A 14714-nucleotide genomic window follows, 5' to 3' on the forward strand; every position below is an offset into this window, starting at 1 on the left:
CATGTCACAGACACAACTGGAAGAGGCCTAGCAACAGTTGTGTTAGAAAGATTGACAGAACAGCATCAGTTGTGTGTCTCAAATATTCGTGGCTAGTGTTATGATAATGGAGCTAATATGAGGGGACAATATAAAGGGGTGCAGGCCATTGTTTTGGAGAAAAACCCTCATGCATTCTTTGTGCCATGTTCTCCACATCAGGGCTGCCACTAGAAATTTCGGGGCCCCATACTGGCAAAATTTTCAGGGGCCCCCTTGAGACTCCGCCCAGGCTCCACCCCAGCCCCGCCTCCACGCTCCACCCCTCAAACTGTCCACAGTCCCACCGCTCTCTCTTGGAAAAACTCCACTTCTCACCAATCACACATTGAGGGTACGTACCCACCTTCAGGATGGCCGGCGGTTGCGTCGGAGCGGCAAACCCGCTCGGCGCTAAGCCCCGCCCCCTACTGTGACGCGATGATGCCGGATGTGTTCATTGCACACATCCGGGATCATCGCACCCCACACATAGGGCCCTGTGTTATAGCTTGCGGCGGCGCAGCTGCCGCAAGGAACACGGACATGCTGCGATCTTAAAAGAAGCGCCGCATGTCCGGAGTCGCAGGGCCGCCGGGTGCGTGTTACCACGCATAGTGGAGACGGGATTTCATAAAATCCCCTTCACTATGCTGGAACATCTGGACGCTGCGTGTTTGACGCTGTGGCCCCACGCAGCGTCAAACACGCAGCGTTTACTTAAGGTGGACACATACCCTAACAGTTCCCATCACCAGATCACACATATAGCCGGCAGCTTTTGTTTTGGCCAAAAGATTTTGTAAGCCGCCACCATAACACGGTAGACTCTTTTGGTGAGGCCCTACTCTGCTGTAACCTATTAAATATTTGTTAAAATATGCAATACAATTTAGGTATATTTTTATTTATTTTTCAATTTTTAAAATGACCAATAATATCACATAAAAAGTACAAATACCGCTACACCATGACCAGATGACATATTACCACCACAGTGATCGAATAATATCACATACAAGGAACAAATACCGCAACACCATCTCCAGACCACATATTACCACCACATAGTTACTGAATACTACAATTCTGATCAGTAATAAAAAAAAAAGCACCACACTATCACCATAAGTGCCATTATACACAGGAGATCTGTACTTATTATGCAGTGTCTGTGTACAGATAATACAGTGATCACTAGTGAAAGTATACAAAGGACCTCTGTATATAGTATACAGTGTATAGTGTCAGTGTATAGGTAACACTGACTTACCAGTGACGTCTCTAGGTGAAGTCCTGTTGTGAATTAGACTTTTTGGCTCCCTCTTGTGGTTACTAGTGATATTACTCTGGGAGTTTCTTCCCTCAGTTTGTACCCACCTGGGCCGTTAGTCCAGGGGTGTTGCTATATAAACTTCCTGGATCCTTAGTCCAGTGCCTGGCATCGTTGTAATCAGATCCTTTCTGTTTGCTCCTATCTGCTGGTCCCGGTTCGTGCTAAATTAAGCTAAGTCCTGCTTCTTTGTTTTTTGGGTTATTTGCTTGCTCTCATTTTTGTCCAGCTTGTACTAAATGTGATTCCTGACCTTGCTGGAAGCTCTAGGGGGCTGGTGTTCTCCCCCCGGGCCGTTAGACGGTTCGGGGGTTCTTGAATTTCCAGCGTGGATATTTTTGATAGGGTTTTTGCTGACCATATAAGTTATCTTACTATATTCTGCTATTAGCTAGTGGGCCTCTCTTTGCTAAATACCTAGTTCATTCTTACGTTTGTCTTTTCCTCTTACCTCACCGTTATTATTTGTTGGGGACTTGTATCCAACTTTTGGGGTCTTTTCTCTGGAGGCAAGAAAGGTCTTTCTTTTCCCTTCTAGGGTTAGTTAGTTCTCCGGCTGGCGCGAGACGTCTAGAATCAACGTAGGCACGTTCCCCGGCTGCTGTTATTTGTGGTGCTAGGATTAGATATATGGTCAGCCCAGTTACCACTGCCCTATGAGCTGGTTTTTGTGTTTGCAGACTTAGTAAATATTTCTGAGACCCTCTGCCATTGGGGTCATAACAGTATGCCAGGCCAACATTGAATGTTTATGCATTGCAGAAGTGGGATAATAAGAAAGGAAATTCTGAGTTGTTTTTTTTTTTTTTTTTTCCTCTCTTTCTCCCCTTTACCTTTGAGTGGCTTGTGCTTGCTGCAGACATGAATGTCCAGACCTTGATTACAAGTGTAGACCAGCTTGCTGCTCGTGTGCAGGGCATACAAGATTTTGTTACCAGTAGTCCTATGTCTGAACCTAAAATACCTATTCCTGATCTGTTTTCTGGAGACCGATTTAGGTTTAGGAATTTCAAGAATAATTGTAAATTGTTTCTTTCTCTGAGACCCCGTTCATCTGGAGATTCAGCTCAGCAAGTTAAAATTGTTATTTCTTTTTTACGGGGCGACCCTCAGGATTGGGCTTTCTCGCTAGCGCCAGGAGATCCGGCATTGGCAAATATTGATGCGTTTTTTCTGGCGCTCGGATTGCTTTACGAGGAACCCAATCTTGAAGTTCAGGCAGAAAAAGCCTTGCTGGCTATTTCTCAGGGCCAGGATGAAGCTGAAGTGTATTGCCAAAAATTTCGGAAATGGTCCGTGCTTACTCAGTGGAATGAGTGTGCTCTGGCTGCAAATTTCAGAAATGGCCTTTCTGAAGCCATTAAGAATGTGATGGTGGGTTTCCCCATTCCTACAAGTCTGAATGATTCCATGGCGCTGGCTATTCAAATTGACCGGCGTTTGCGGGAGCGCAAAACCGCTAATCCTCTGGTGGTGTTGTCTGAACAAACACCTGATTTAATGCAATGTGTTAGAATTCAGACTAGAAATGAGCGGAAAAATCATAGACGTCAGAATGTGTTGTGTTTTTACTGTGGTGATTCTACACATGTTATATCAGCATGCTCTAAACGCCTAACAAGGGTTGTTAGTCCTGTCGCCATTGGTAATTTGCAACCTAAATTTATTTTGTCTGTGACTTTAATTTGCTCATTGTCTTCTTACCCTGTTATGGCATTTGTGGATTCAGGTGCTGCCCTGAGTCTTATGGATCTGTCATTTGCCAAGCGCTGTGGTTTTGTTCTTGAACCATTGGTAAATCCTATTCCTCTTAGAGGTATTGATGCTACGCCATTGGCGGAAAATAAACCGCAGTTTTGGACGCAGGTAACCATGTGCATGACTCCTGAACATCGGGAGGTGATTCGTTTTCTTGTTCTGCATAAAATGCATGATTTGGTCATTTTGGGGCTGCCATGGTTACAGACCCACAATCCAGTCTTGGATTGGAAGGCAATGTCTGTGTCAAGTTGGGGCTGTCAGGGAATTCATGCTGATTCCCCGCCGGTGTCTATTGCTTCCTCTACTCCTTCGGAAGTTCCTGAGTATTTGTCTGATTATCAGGATGTGTTCAGCGAGTCCAGATCCGGTGCTCTGCCTCCTCATAGGGACTGTGACTGCGCCATAGATTTGATTCCAGGTAGTAAATTTCCTAAGGGAAGATTATTTAATCTGTCTGTACCTGAGCATGCCGCAATGCGTTCGTATATCAAGGAGTCTCTGGAGAAGGGGCATATCCGTCCATCCTCTTCCCCTCTTGGTGCGGGATTCTTTTTTGTGGCCAAGAAGGACGGATCTTTGAGACCTTGTATTGACTATCGGCTTCTGAATAAAATCACTGTTAAATTTCAGCATCCTTTGCCTCTGTTGTCGGACTTGTTTGCCCGGATTAAAGGTGCCAAGTGGTTCACCAAGATAGATCTTCGTGGTGCGTACAACCTTGTGCGCATTAAGCAAGGTGATGAATGGAAGACTGCATTTAATACGCCCGAAGGTCATTTTGAGTACTTGGTGATGCCTTTTGGGCTCTCTAATGCTCCCTCAGTGTTTCAGTCCTTTATGCATGATATTTTCCGGAAGTATCTGGATAAATTTATGATTGTTTATCTGGATGATATTCTGGTTTTCTCTGAAGATTGGGACTCACATGTGGAGCAGGTCAGGATGGTGTTTCAGGTTTTGTGTGAGAATGCTTTGTTTGTTAAGGGCTCAAAGTGTCTCTTTGGAGTACAGAAGGTTCCCTTTTTGGGGTTTATTTTTTCCCCTTCTGCTGTGGAGATGGACCCAGTCAAGGCCCGAGCTATTCATGAGTGGACTCAACCCACGTCAGTTAAGAGTCTTCAGAAGTTCTTGGGTTTTGCTAACTTCTACCGTCGTTTTATCACTAATTTTTCTAGCGTTGTTAAACCTTTGACGGATATGACCAAGAAAGGTTCTGATGTTGCTAACTGGGCTCCTGCAGCCGTGGAGGCGTTCCAGGAGTTGAAATGCCGGTTTACTTCGGCGCCTGTTTTGTGCCAGCCTGATGTCTCACTTCCCTTTCAGGTCGAAGTGGATGCTTCTGAGTTTGGTGCAGGGGCCGTTTTGTCACAGAGAGGCCCTGGTTGCTCGGTAATGAGACCATGTGCTTTCTTCTCTAGGAAGTTTTCGCCTGCTGAGCGGAATTATGATGTTGGCAATCAGGAGTTGCTGGCCATGAAGTGGGCATTTGAGGAGTGGCGTCATTGGCTCGAGGGTGCTAAGCATCGTGTGGTGGTCTTGACTGATCACAAAAATTTGATGTATCTCGAGTCTGCTAAACGCCTGAATCCTAGACAGGCCCGCTGGTCATTGTTTTTCTCCCGTTTTGACTTTGTGGTCTCGTATTTACCAGGTTCAAAGAATGTGAAGGCTGATGCTCTTTCAAGGAGCTTTGTGCCTGACTCTCCTGGAGTCGCAGAACCAGTTGGTATTCTTAAAGAGGGAGTTACTTTGTCAGCCATTTCTCCTGATTTGCGACGCGTGTTGCAGAGATTTCAGGCTGGTAGACCTGACTCTTGTCCACCTGACAGACTGTTTGTTCCTGATAAGTGGACCAGCAGAGTCATTTCCGAGGTTCATTCCTCGGTGTTGGCAGGTCATCCGGGAATTTTTGGCACCAGAGATCTGGTGGCTAGGTCCTTTTGGTGGCCTTCCTTGTCACGGGATGTGCGGTCATTTGTGCAGTCCTGTGGGACTTGTGCTCGAGCTAAGCCTTGCTGTTCTCGTGCCAGCGGGTTGCTCTTGCCCTTGCCTGTCCCGAAGAGGCTTTGGACACACATTTCCATGGATTTCATTTCTGATCTCCCGGTGTCTCAGGGTATGTCTGTCATCTGGGTGGTATGTGATCGCTTTTCGAAAATGGTCCATTTGGTGCCTTTGCCTAAGCTGCCTTCCTCTTCCGATCTGGTTCCTGTGTTCTTTCAGAATGTGGTTCGCTTACACGGCATTCTTGAGAATATTGTGTCTGACAGAGGATCCCAGTTTGTTTCCAGGTTCTGGCGATCCTTTTGTGCTAGGATGGGCATTGATTTGTCGTTCTCGTCTGCCTTTCATCCTCAGTCTAATGGACAAACTGAGCGAACTAATCAGACTCTGGAGGCTTATTTGAGGTGTTTTGTTTCGGCAGATCAGGATGATTGGGTGACCTTCTTGCCGTTGGCTGAGTTTGCCCTTAATAATCGGGCTAGTTCCGCTACTTTGGTTTCGCCATTTTTCTGCAACTCTGGTTTCCATCCTCGTTTTTCCTCGGGACATGTAGAGCCTTCTGACTGTCCTGGGGTAGATTCTGTGGTGGATAGGTTGCAGCAGATCTGGAATCATGTGGTGGACAACTTAAAATTGTCACAGGAGAAGGCTCGGCGTTTTGCCAACCGCCGCCGCGGTGTGGGTCCCCGACTTCGTGTTGGGGATTTGGTGTGGCTGTCTTCTCGATTTGTTCCTATGAAGGTCTCCTCTCCTAAATTTAAGCCTTGCTTCATCGGTCTTTACAAGATATTGGAAATCCTTAATCCAGTGTCCTTTCGCTTGGATCTTCCGGTGTCGTTTGCCATTCACAACGTGTTCCATAGGTCCTTGTTGCGACGCTACGTTGTGCCTGTGGTTCCTTCTGCTGAGCCTCCTGCTCCGGTGTTGGTTGAGGGCGAGTTGGAGTACGTGGTGGAGAAGATCTTGGATTCTCGTCTCTCCAGACGGAGACTTCAGTATCTGGTCAAGTGGAAGGGCTATGGTCAGGAGGATAATTCCTGGGTGGTTGCCTCTGACGTGCATGCGGCCGATTTAGTTCGTGCCTTTCACGCTGCTCATCCTGATCGCCCTGGTGGTCTTGGTGAGGGTTCGGTGACCCCTCCTTAAGGGGGGGGTACTGTTGTGAATTAGACTTTTTGGCTCCCTCTTGTGGTTACTAGTGATATTACTCTGGGAGTTTCTTTCTTCAGTTTGCACCCACCTGGGCCGTTAGTCCAGGGGTGTTGCTATATAAACTTCCTGGATCCTTAGTCCAGTGCCTGGCATCGTTGTAATCAGATCCTTTCTGTTTGCTCCTATCTGCTGGTCCCAGTTCGTGCTAAATTAAGCTCAGTCCTGCTTCTTTGTTTTTTGGGTTATTTGCTTGCTCTCATTTTTGTCCAGCTTGTACTAAATGTGATTCCTGACCTTGCTGGAAGCTCTAGGGGGCTGGTGTTCTCCCCCCGGGCCGTTAGATGGTTCGGGGGTTCTTGAATTTCCAGCGTGGATATTTTTGATAGGGTTTTTGCTGACCATATAAGTTATCTTACTATATTCTGCTATTAGCTAGTGGGCCTCTCTTTGCTAAATACCTAGTTCATTCTTACGTTTGTCTTTTCCTCTTACCTCACCGTTATTATTTGTTGGGGGCTTGTATCCAACTTTTGGGGTCTTTTCTCTGGAGGCAAGAAAGGTCTTTCTTTTCCCTTCTAGGGTTAGTTAGTTCTCCGGCTGGCGCGAGACGTCTAGAATCAACGTAGGCACGTTCCCCGGCTGCTGTTATTTGTGGTGCTAGGATTAGATATATGGTCAGCCCAGTTACCACTGCCCTATGAGCTGGTTTTTGTGTTTGCAGACTTAGTAAATATTTCTGAGACCCTCTGCCATTGGGGTCATAACAAGTCCTTCATCTTTCATCCAGCACAGACCGCCATCATGTCTTCCAGCCAGGACTCGTTTCTGCAGGAAATAACACAGTTATCTCGAGCTCCGCTTGTAGAACACATTACTTAATTTTTCCCAACTTCTACATTACACCGCATAAAGAAAAAGAGGCGACATAGTGTCACTCTACACAGTAACAGGACCGCCCCCTCATTTAAAACAGTGTCCTCAAAAAATAAATACATCACTGCAGTAATAATATCCCTTAATTAGTCCCTATGGTAATAATATTCCCCATCCTGGCCCCCGTGTGTCTCATTCCTGGCGTCAGCCATATGTTCTCCCATCCTGCCCTCATGAGTATCCATCCTGCCCCATATGATCTCCCCATCCTGCCCCATCTGTCTCCATCGTATCCATCCTGCCCCATGATCCTGCACAATCTGTCTCCAATTCTGCCCCCAGTGTCTCCAATCATGCCTCCTGTGTCTCCAATCCTTCCCCATCTGTCTCCAGTCATGCCCCCATGTCTTTCATCATACCCCATATCTCCATTCTGCCCCTGTGTCCAGCATCATTCATAGCCCCTGTGTCCAGCATCATTCATAGCCCGTGTCCAGCATCATTCATAGCCCGTGTCCAGCATCATTCATAGCCCCTGTGTCCAGCATCATTCATAGCCCCTGTGTCCAGCATCATTCATAGCCCCTGTGTCCAGCATCTCTGCCCCTGTGTCCAGCATCTCTGCCCCTGTGTCCAGCATCTCTGCCCCTGTGTCCAGCATTCTGCCCCGTGTCCAGCATTCTGCCCCCTGTGTCCAGCATTCTGCCCCTTGTGTCCAGCATCCTGCCCCTTTGTCCAGCATTCTGCCCCTGTGTCCAGCATCTCTGCCCCTGTGTCCAGCATCTCTGCCCCTGTGTCCAGCATCTCTGCCCCTGTGTCCAGCATCTCTGCCCCTGTGTCCAGCATCTCTGCCCCTGTGTCCAGCATACTGCCCCTGTGTCCAGCATCTCTGCCCCTGTGTCCAGCATCTCTGCCTCTGTGTCCAGCATCTCTGCCTCTGTGTCCAGCATCTCTGCCCCTGTGTCCAGCATCTCTGCCCGTGTCCAGCATCTCTGCCCCTGTGTCCAGCATACTGCCCCTGTGTCCAGCATACTGCCCCTGTGTCCAGCATTCTGCCCCTGTGTCCAGCATCTCTGCCCCTGTGTCCAGCATCCTGCCTCTGTGTCCAGCATCTCTGCCCGTGTCCAGCATCTCTGCCCCTGTGTCCAGCATCTCTGCCCCCTGTGTCCAGCATCTCTGCCCCTGTGTCCAGCATCTCTGCCCCTGTGTCCAGCATACTGCCCCTGTGTCCAGCATACTGCCCCTGTGTCCAGCATTCTGCCCCCTGTGTCCAGCATTCTGCCCCCTTTGTCCAGCATTCTGCCCCTTTGTCCAGCATTCTGCCCCCTGTGTCCAGCATTCTGCCCCGTGTCCAGCATACTGCCCCCTGTATCCAGCATCTCTGCCCCTTTGTCCAGCATTCTGCCCTGTGTCCAGCATCTCTGCCCCTTTGTCCAGCATACTGCCCCTTTGTCCAGCATTCTGCCCCTTTGTCCAGCATCTCTGCCCCTTTGTCCAGCATTCTGCCCCCTGTGTCCAGCATTCTGCCCCGTGTCCAGCATTCTGCCCCGTGTCCAGCATCTCTGCCCCTTTGTCCAGCATACTGCCCCTTTGTCCAGCATTCTGCCCCTTTGTCCAGCATCTCTGCCCCTTTGTCCAGCATTCTGCCCCCTGTGTCCAGCATACTGCCCCCTTGTCCAGCATACTGCCCCCTGTGTCCAGCATCTCTGCCCCGTGTCCAGCATCTCTGCCCCCTGTGTCCAGCATCTCTGCCCCCTGTGTCCAGCATCTCTGCCCCCTGTGTCCAGCATCTCTGCCCCCTGTGTCCAGCATTCTGCCCCCTGTGTCCAGCATTCTGCCCCCTGTGTCCAGCATTCTGCCCCCTGTGTCCAGCATCTCTTCCCCCTGTGTCCAGCATCTCTTCCCCCTGTGTCCAGCATCTCTGCCCCCTGTGTCCAGCATCTCTGCCCCCTGTGTCCAGCATCTCTGCCCCTTTGTCCAGCATTCTGCCCCCTGTGTCCAGCATTCTGCCCCCTGTGTCCAGCATACTGCCCCCTTGTCCAGCATCTCTGCCCCTGTGTCCAGCATCTCTGCCCCCTGTGTCCAGCATCTCTGCCCCCTGTGTCCAGCATCTCTGCCCCCTGTGTCCAGCATCTCTGCCCCCTGTGTCCAGCATCTCTGCCCCTTTGTCCAGCATTCTGCCCCCTGTGTCCAGCATACTGCCCCCTTGTCCAGCATACTGCCCCCTGTGTCCAGCATCTCTGCCCCCTGTGTCCAGCATCTCTGCCCCCTGTGTCCGGCATCTCTGCCCTGTGTCCAGCATCTCTGCCCCCTTTGTCCAGCATTCTGCCCCTTTGTCCAGCATTCTGCCCCCTTGTCCAGCATACTGCCCCCTGTGTCCAGCATCTCTGCCCCCTGTGTCCAGCATCTCTGCCCCCTGTGTCCAGCATCTCTGCCCCCTGTGTCCAGCATCTCTGCCCCCTGTGTCCAGCATCTCTGCCCCCGGTGTCCAGCATACTGCCCGTGTCCAGCTTTCTGCCCCAGCGTGTCCAGCGTTCTGCCCCGGGCCCCAGCGTGTGTGTCCAGCGTTCTGCCCCGGGCCCCAGCGTGTCCAGCGTTCTGCCCTGGGCCCCACCCCCCTGGGATCGCCGCTCTCAAAAAAAAAAAAAAAAGAGTTCTTACCTTGCCATGCTCCTGCGGCGGGGAACCACCTCACTTCCTCCACGCAGGTGAAGGACGCACTCGCCGGCGGCTGACAATGACGTCAGACGCCGGCGAAGTGCGACTGCGCACTGCGGCCGCTCAAGTCAGCTGCCAGCCTCCGACTGGCTGGCGGCAGCGGTTAACCATTGACGTGCGGGCACGGGCCCGCATGTCAATAGTGGCCCGCAGCGCCGGCAGGGGGGGGCCCGCAGCGCCGGCAGGTGGGGGGCCCGCAGCGCCGGCAGGGGGTGGCTGCAGCGCCGGCAGGGTGGGGCCTGGTGAGCAGATTAGACGGGGCCCGATGCGGGCCCCCTCTGCTCACCGGGCCCCATACGCCAGTCATGGCTGTCATGCCCTGATGGCGGCCCTGCTCCACATAACTGGAATCTTGTTGTGGTACATGCTGCAGAGAGTTCCAACCGATGAAAACAATTTTATGCATTCTTTTCTGGAGCAAGTAAGAGGTGGGAAGTGGCCAATAACCATTTATCACAATTAACACTAAAGGCTCTATCTCAGACACGATGGTGTGTTCGGCTTGAATCAGTTAAAGCCATTTTGTTTCAGTTTCCTCAGCTTGTTGAAGCTTTAGAAGTCTTTGTACATGGCACTAAATATTCCAGTGACACATACAGCGAAGCAAAGATTCTATTGGATTCACTTTGTACCTACCCTTTTGTAGTTTCATTATGTGTTTGGTATGACATCTTGCTGCAGGTCAACCAAATCAGCCTGGCTTTACAGGCGAAAACTATGAACCTCTCCAGCACAATTCCACTGGTTGAGGCCATCACTACAGCCTTCACAGAGTATTTCACATTGGGGTTTAAACAAGCAGAAAGTAAAGCTGCTGTCAGGATCACACTCAGTCGGAGCAGCCTTTGGAAGTGGGGAATCACCAGAAATAATACACAAGACACGTCTTGTATAGTGTATCACTGGGAAGTCTCTGAAGCACGCCTGCCTTCAAGGTGCTATCCCTTCTTTATATAGTTGTATCGGTAGGTTCAGTGGTTATACAAGTTTTGCATGTTTAAACAAAGAGACAAAACAGGAAAGAAAGAAAAAACAGTTTCGTGGGCGGCAGTTTCACAACAAACAGTACAAAGGCAATTCCACAGACAAGAAAAACAGGATTTCATACTATAGCTAAAATGTCCTTGAATGGACAGGTCAATATTTATCACAAATTCTTTTTTGTGGTTCATTGAGGTAACCATTTTTGTTCTGCTCTTCACAATCCCCCCTTTGACATATTCCATTCAAAACCTTGTCATATAGACGATCATTTTAGTCATTCTTTTTGTGATATTACAACAAAAAAAAAAAAAAAACAACTTTATATTCTCGCATCCATTACACAAAATTTATTTGTGCATACCGAGATACCCTTGAGTACAACCTTGAATAATACATATATAATTACAATAACCATAACTGTATGTATTAGGCTTTGCATAATCCCGGTAACCCACCCACCGATCCCTCTGAACCAATTGGCCGGGTTAAGAAAAGAAAAGGTATCTGACCACCAGCTATCCTTATTTTGATCATTGTCTTTGTCATACTGATCCCTGAGTCGTTGTACGTCTCCTAATTTAAATCTCATACTCATAGTACTATTTGGCTCTATATAATGACAGCAGGTGGGTCCGATGATTTGACACATACCCCCTTGTGAGGCAGTTAGGTAATCCAATACCAGGGTATGTTGGTTAGTGACTATTATAAGCTGATTCTGTACAGCTATACTAGTATTTAATATGTCCAATATATCCCAAATCTGGTCATCTAGATAATCCGTGGCTCTAACTAATTTATCCCACATCTGTGTTAACATTATTAACATCAATATCATGAGTCTTATACTGCTTTTTTGCAAGGGCTTGCATGTATCCATGATGCCTTTCCTTCAAGCTTGACTGCTGTTGGAGTTGTTAACAGGACTTGGAAAGGTCCGTCAAATCTCGGTTCCAGAGTCTTTCTGGTGTGTCTTTTCACGTAGATTTGATCACCAGGTTCCAACTTGTGGCCTCCTTCGAGATTTTCTGGATCTGGAAGGGAAGCAAAAACTTGCGAATGCACTTTAGTTAAACGTTTTTGTAATTCTTGTACATAAGCAGTTAAAGTCTCAGTATTCAACATCAGTTGTTGTGGAAAATAACAACCCAAATTTGCTGCTCTACCAAAAAGAATCTCATGTGGTGACAGCTTAGCCTTCCCCCTTGGGGCGTTTCGGATGGAATACAGGGCAAGTGGTAGACACTCGGTCCAAGGCTTTCCTGTTTCTGCCATGGCCTTCTGGATTTTTAATTTTATTGTTCCATTTAATCTTTCCACTTTACCTGAACTCTGTGGGTGATACGGAGTGTGAAACTGGTTTTCTACTCCCAACATTTTCATAACATTCTGGAATATTTCCCCAGTAAAATGGGTACCCCTATCTGACTCGATCACCTCAGGCATGCCGTAACGGGGTATCAGTTCATGTGCTATTTTAATGGCAGTAGTTTTTGCTGAGGCTTTACGAACTGGATAAGCCTCTGGCCACCCTGAGAACATGTCCACACACACAAGCACATATTCGTATCCATTGTACCTAGGAAGTTGGATGTAGTCGATCTGGAGTCTTTGAAAGGGATACAGTGGTCTTACATGATGCTTGGTTGGGGTTTTAATGGTCTGACCTGGATTGTGTGCCAGGCATATAGCGCATGCAGCACACATGTTCCGAGCAAAATTACCAAAGCCTGGAGCCAACCACCTTTCTTTTACCTTGAGCGTCATACCATTTGCCGACACATGCGTGGGTAGGTGGAGGTCACTTGCCACTGCGGGGTACCAGGCTCTGGGTAAACACAACAAAGTTCCTTTTTTTCCATAATCCTTGCTGATCTTCTGCCCCTTTTTTCTGCCACTGCCCTCGTTCTTCGTCGTCTACCTGTTTCTGAGCTTCCTTCAATCTCTCCTCATCATCTTCAGAGCTATCTAGTGTGTGGGCATGATGTAAGGGTTTACGTGCTGCCTGTTTTGCTGCCTTGTCGGCTTTATCGTTACCCCTGGCTTCCTCGGTGTCGAGTCTCACATGTGCAGCTACCTTTATCACCGCTATTTCTTTAGTTTCTTGTGCTGCCTCCAGAATCTGTCTAATGAGGGAGGCATGTTTAACAGGTTCGCCTGAAGCAGTCATATAACCTCTGGCTCTCCATATTACGCCAAAATCGAAAATAATGCCATGTGCATATCTAGAATCAGTGTATATGTTTGCTGTCTGATCTTTGGCTATTTTTAGAGCTTCAACCAATGCCGTAAGTTCTGCTTCTTGTGCAGACTGATTAGCAGGGAGAGGTTCTGCTTTCAGCACTTCATGCTGAGTTACTACCGCATAACCTGTATGAAATTGTCCATTCATATCTGCATATCTACTGCCATCTATGAAAAGTTCAAATGTAGCATTACAGAGTGGCTTGTCACGTACATTACATAAGCCCTGAGTCTCTTGTTCCATTAATTGTACACAATCATGCATTGACTTTGATGGGTCAAAGGAGTTGGAGAGTGCAGTTTCCTCAGGTATGGTACCCACCTCAGACTCTAAAGGGAGCAAAGACGCGAGATTAAGAGTCTGAATCCTGGCAAAGGAAATGTTGGGCGGCAGTAGTAGGGAACATTGGAGACGGAGGTGTCTGGCCATTGAAATATGTTTAGGTTGGACCTGGTTAAGAATGCCATGTACATCATGAGTGGTCTGAACTAGAAGTGGGTGATCAAGAACAATCTCAGAAGCTTTATCTAATAACAGTGAAATTGCGGCTACTACTCTTACACAAGAAGGTGCGGCTCTAGCTACAGGGTCCAGATGAGCTGATATGTATGCCACAGGTCTCTGTTTGTTTCCATGTTTTTGTGTGAGCACCCCTGTAGCATGTGAGGATATCTCAGCTGCCATCAATTGAAAAGGTTTAGTGTAGTCTGGGAGTCCCAGAGCCGGAGCTGATACCAGTGCTGTTTTCAAAGAGGAAAATGACTGTTTAGCCTCTTCACTGAGTGAATATGGTGTGTTGGCAATACAGTCATATAAAGGCTGCATGAGTTGACTTGCATGTATGATCCACTGTCTACAGTGTGAAACAATACCTAGGAAAGCACGCAGCTGTTTGTGATTCCTGGGTTCAAGCATGTTACGTATGGCTTCCGTACGTTGAGGTGTGAGGTGTCTGATGCCCTGTGATATGCAGTGACCTAAGGGTATGTGCACACGTTCAGGATTTCTTGCAGAAATTTCCTGAAGAAAACCGGAAATTTTCTGCAAGAAATCCGCATTTTTTTTTTTTGCGTTTTTTTTCCGTTTTTTTCGCGTTTTTTTAGCATTCTGCAAGCGTAATTAGCTTGCAGAATGCTAAAGTTTTCCAAGCGATCTGTAGCATCGCTTGGAAAACTGACTGACAAGTTGGTCACACTTGTCAAACATACTGTTTGACAAGTGTGACCAACTTTTTACTATAGATGCAGCTTATGCAGCATCTATAGTAAAAGATAGAATGTTTAAAAATAATAAAAAAAATAAAAAAATGCTTATACTCACCCAGACATCTCCTCAGCGGCCGTCCGGCTCCTCTTCTAGCTGGTCTGTGCGCACAGGACCTCCCGTGACGTCACGGTCACGTGAGCGGTCACATGACCGCTCACGACCAATCACAGGACAGTGACGTCAATCGGCGAGGTCCTTCAGCGCACACCAGCTACAGGAACCGAACGGCAGCGTGCGAGGAGGCGGGAATACATCGAGGGTGAGTATAGGACTGTTTATTATTTTATTTCTTATTTTTTGACCACTTATATGGTGCCCAGTGCGTGGAGGAGAGTCTCCTCTCCTCCACCCTGGGTACCA

The sequence above is a fragment of the Ranitomeya variabilis genome, chromosome 8, assembly GCF_051348905.1.
Source record: "Ranitomeya variabilis isolate aRanVar5 chromosome 8, aRanVar5.hap1, whole genome shotgun sequence".
Classification (NCBI taxonomy): domain Eukaryota; kingdom Metazoa; phylum Chordata; class Amphibia; order Anura; family Dendrobatidae; genus Ranitomeya; species Ranitomeya variabilis.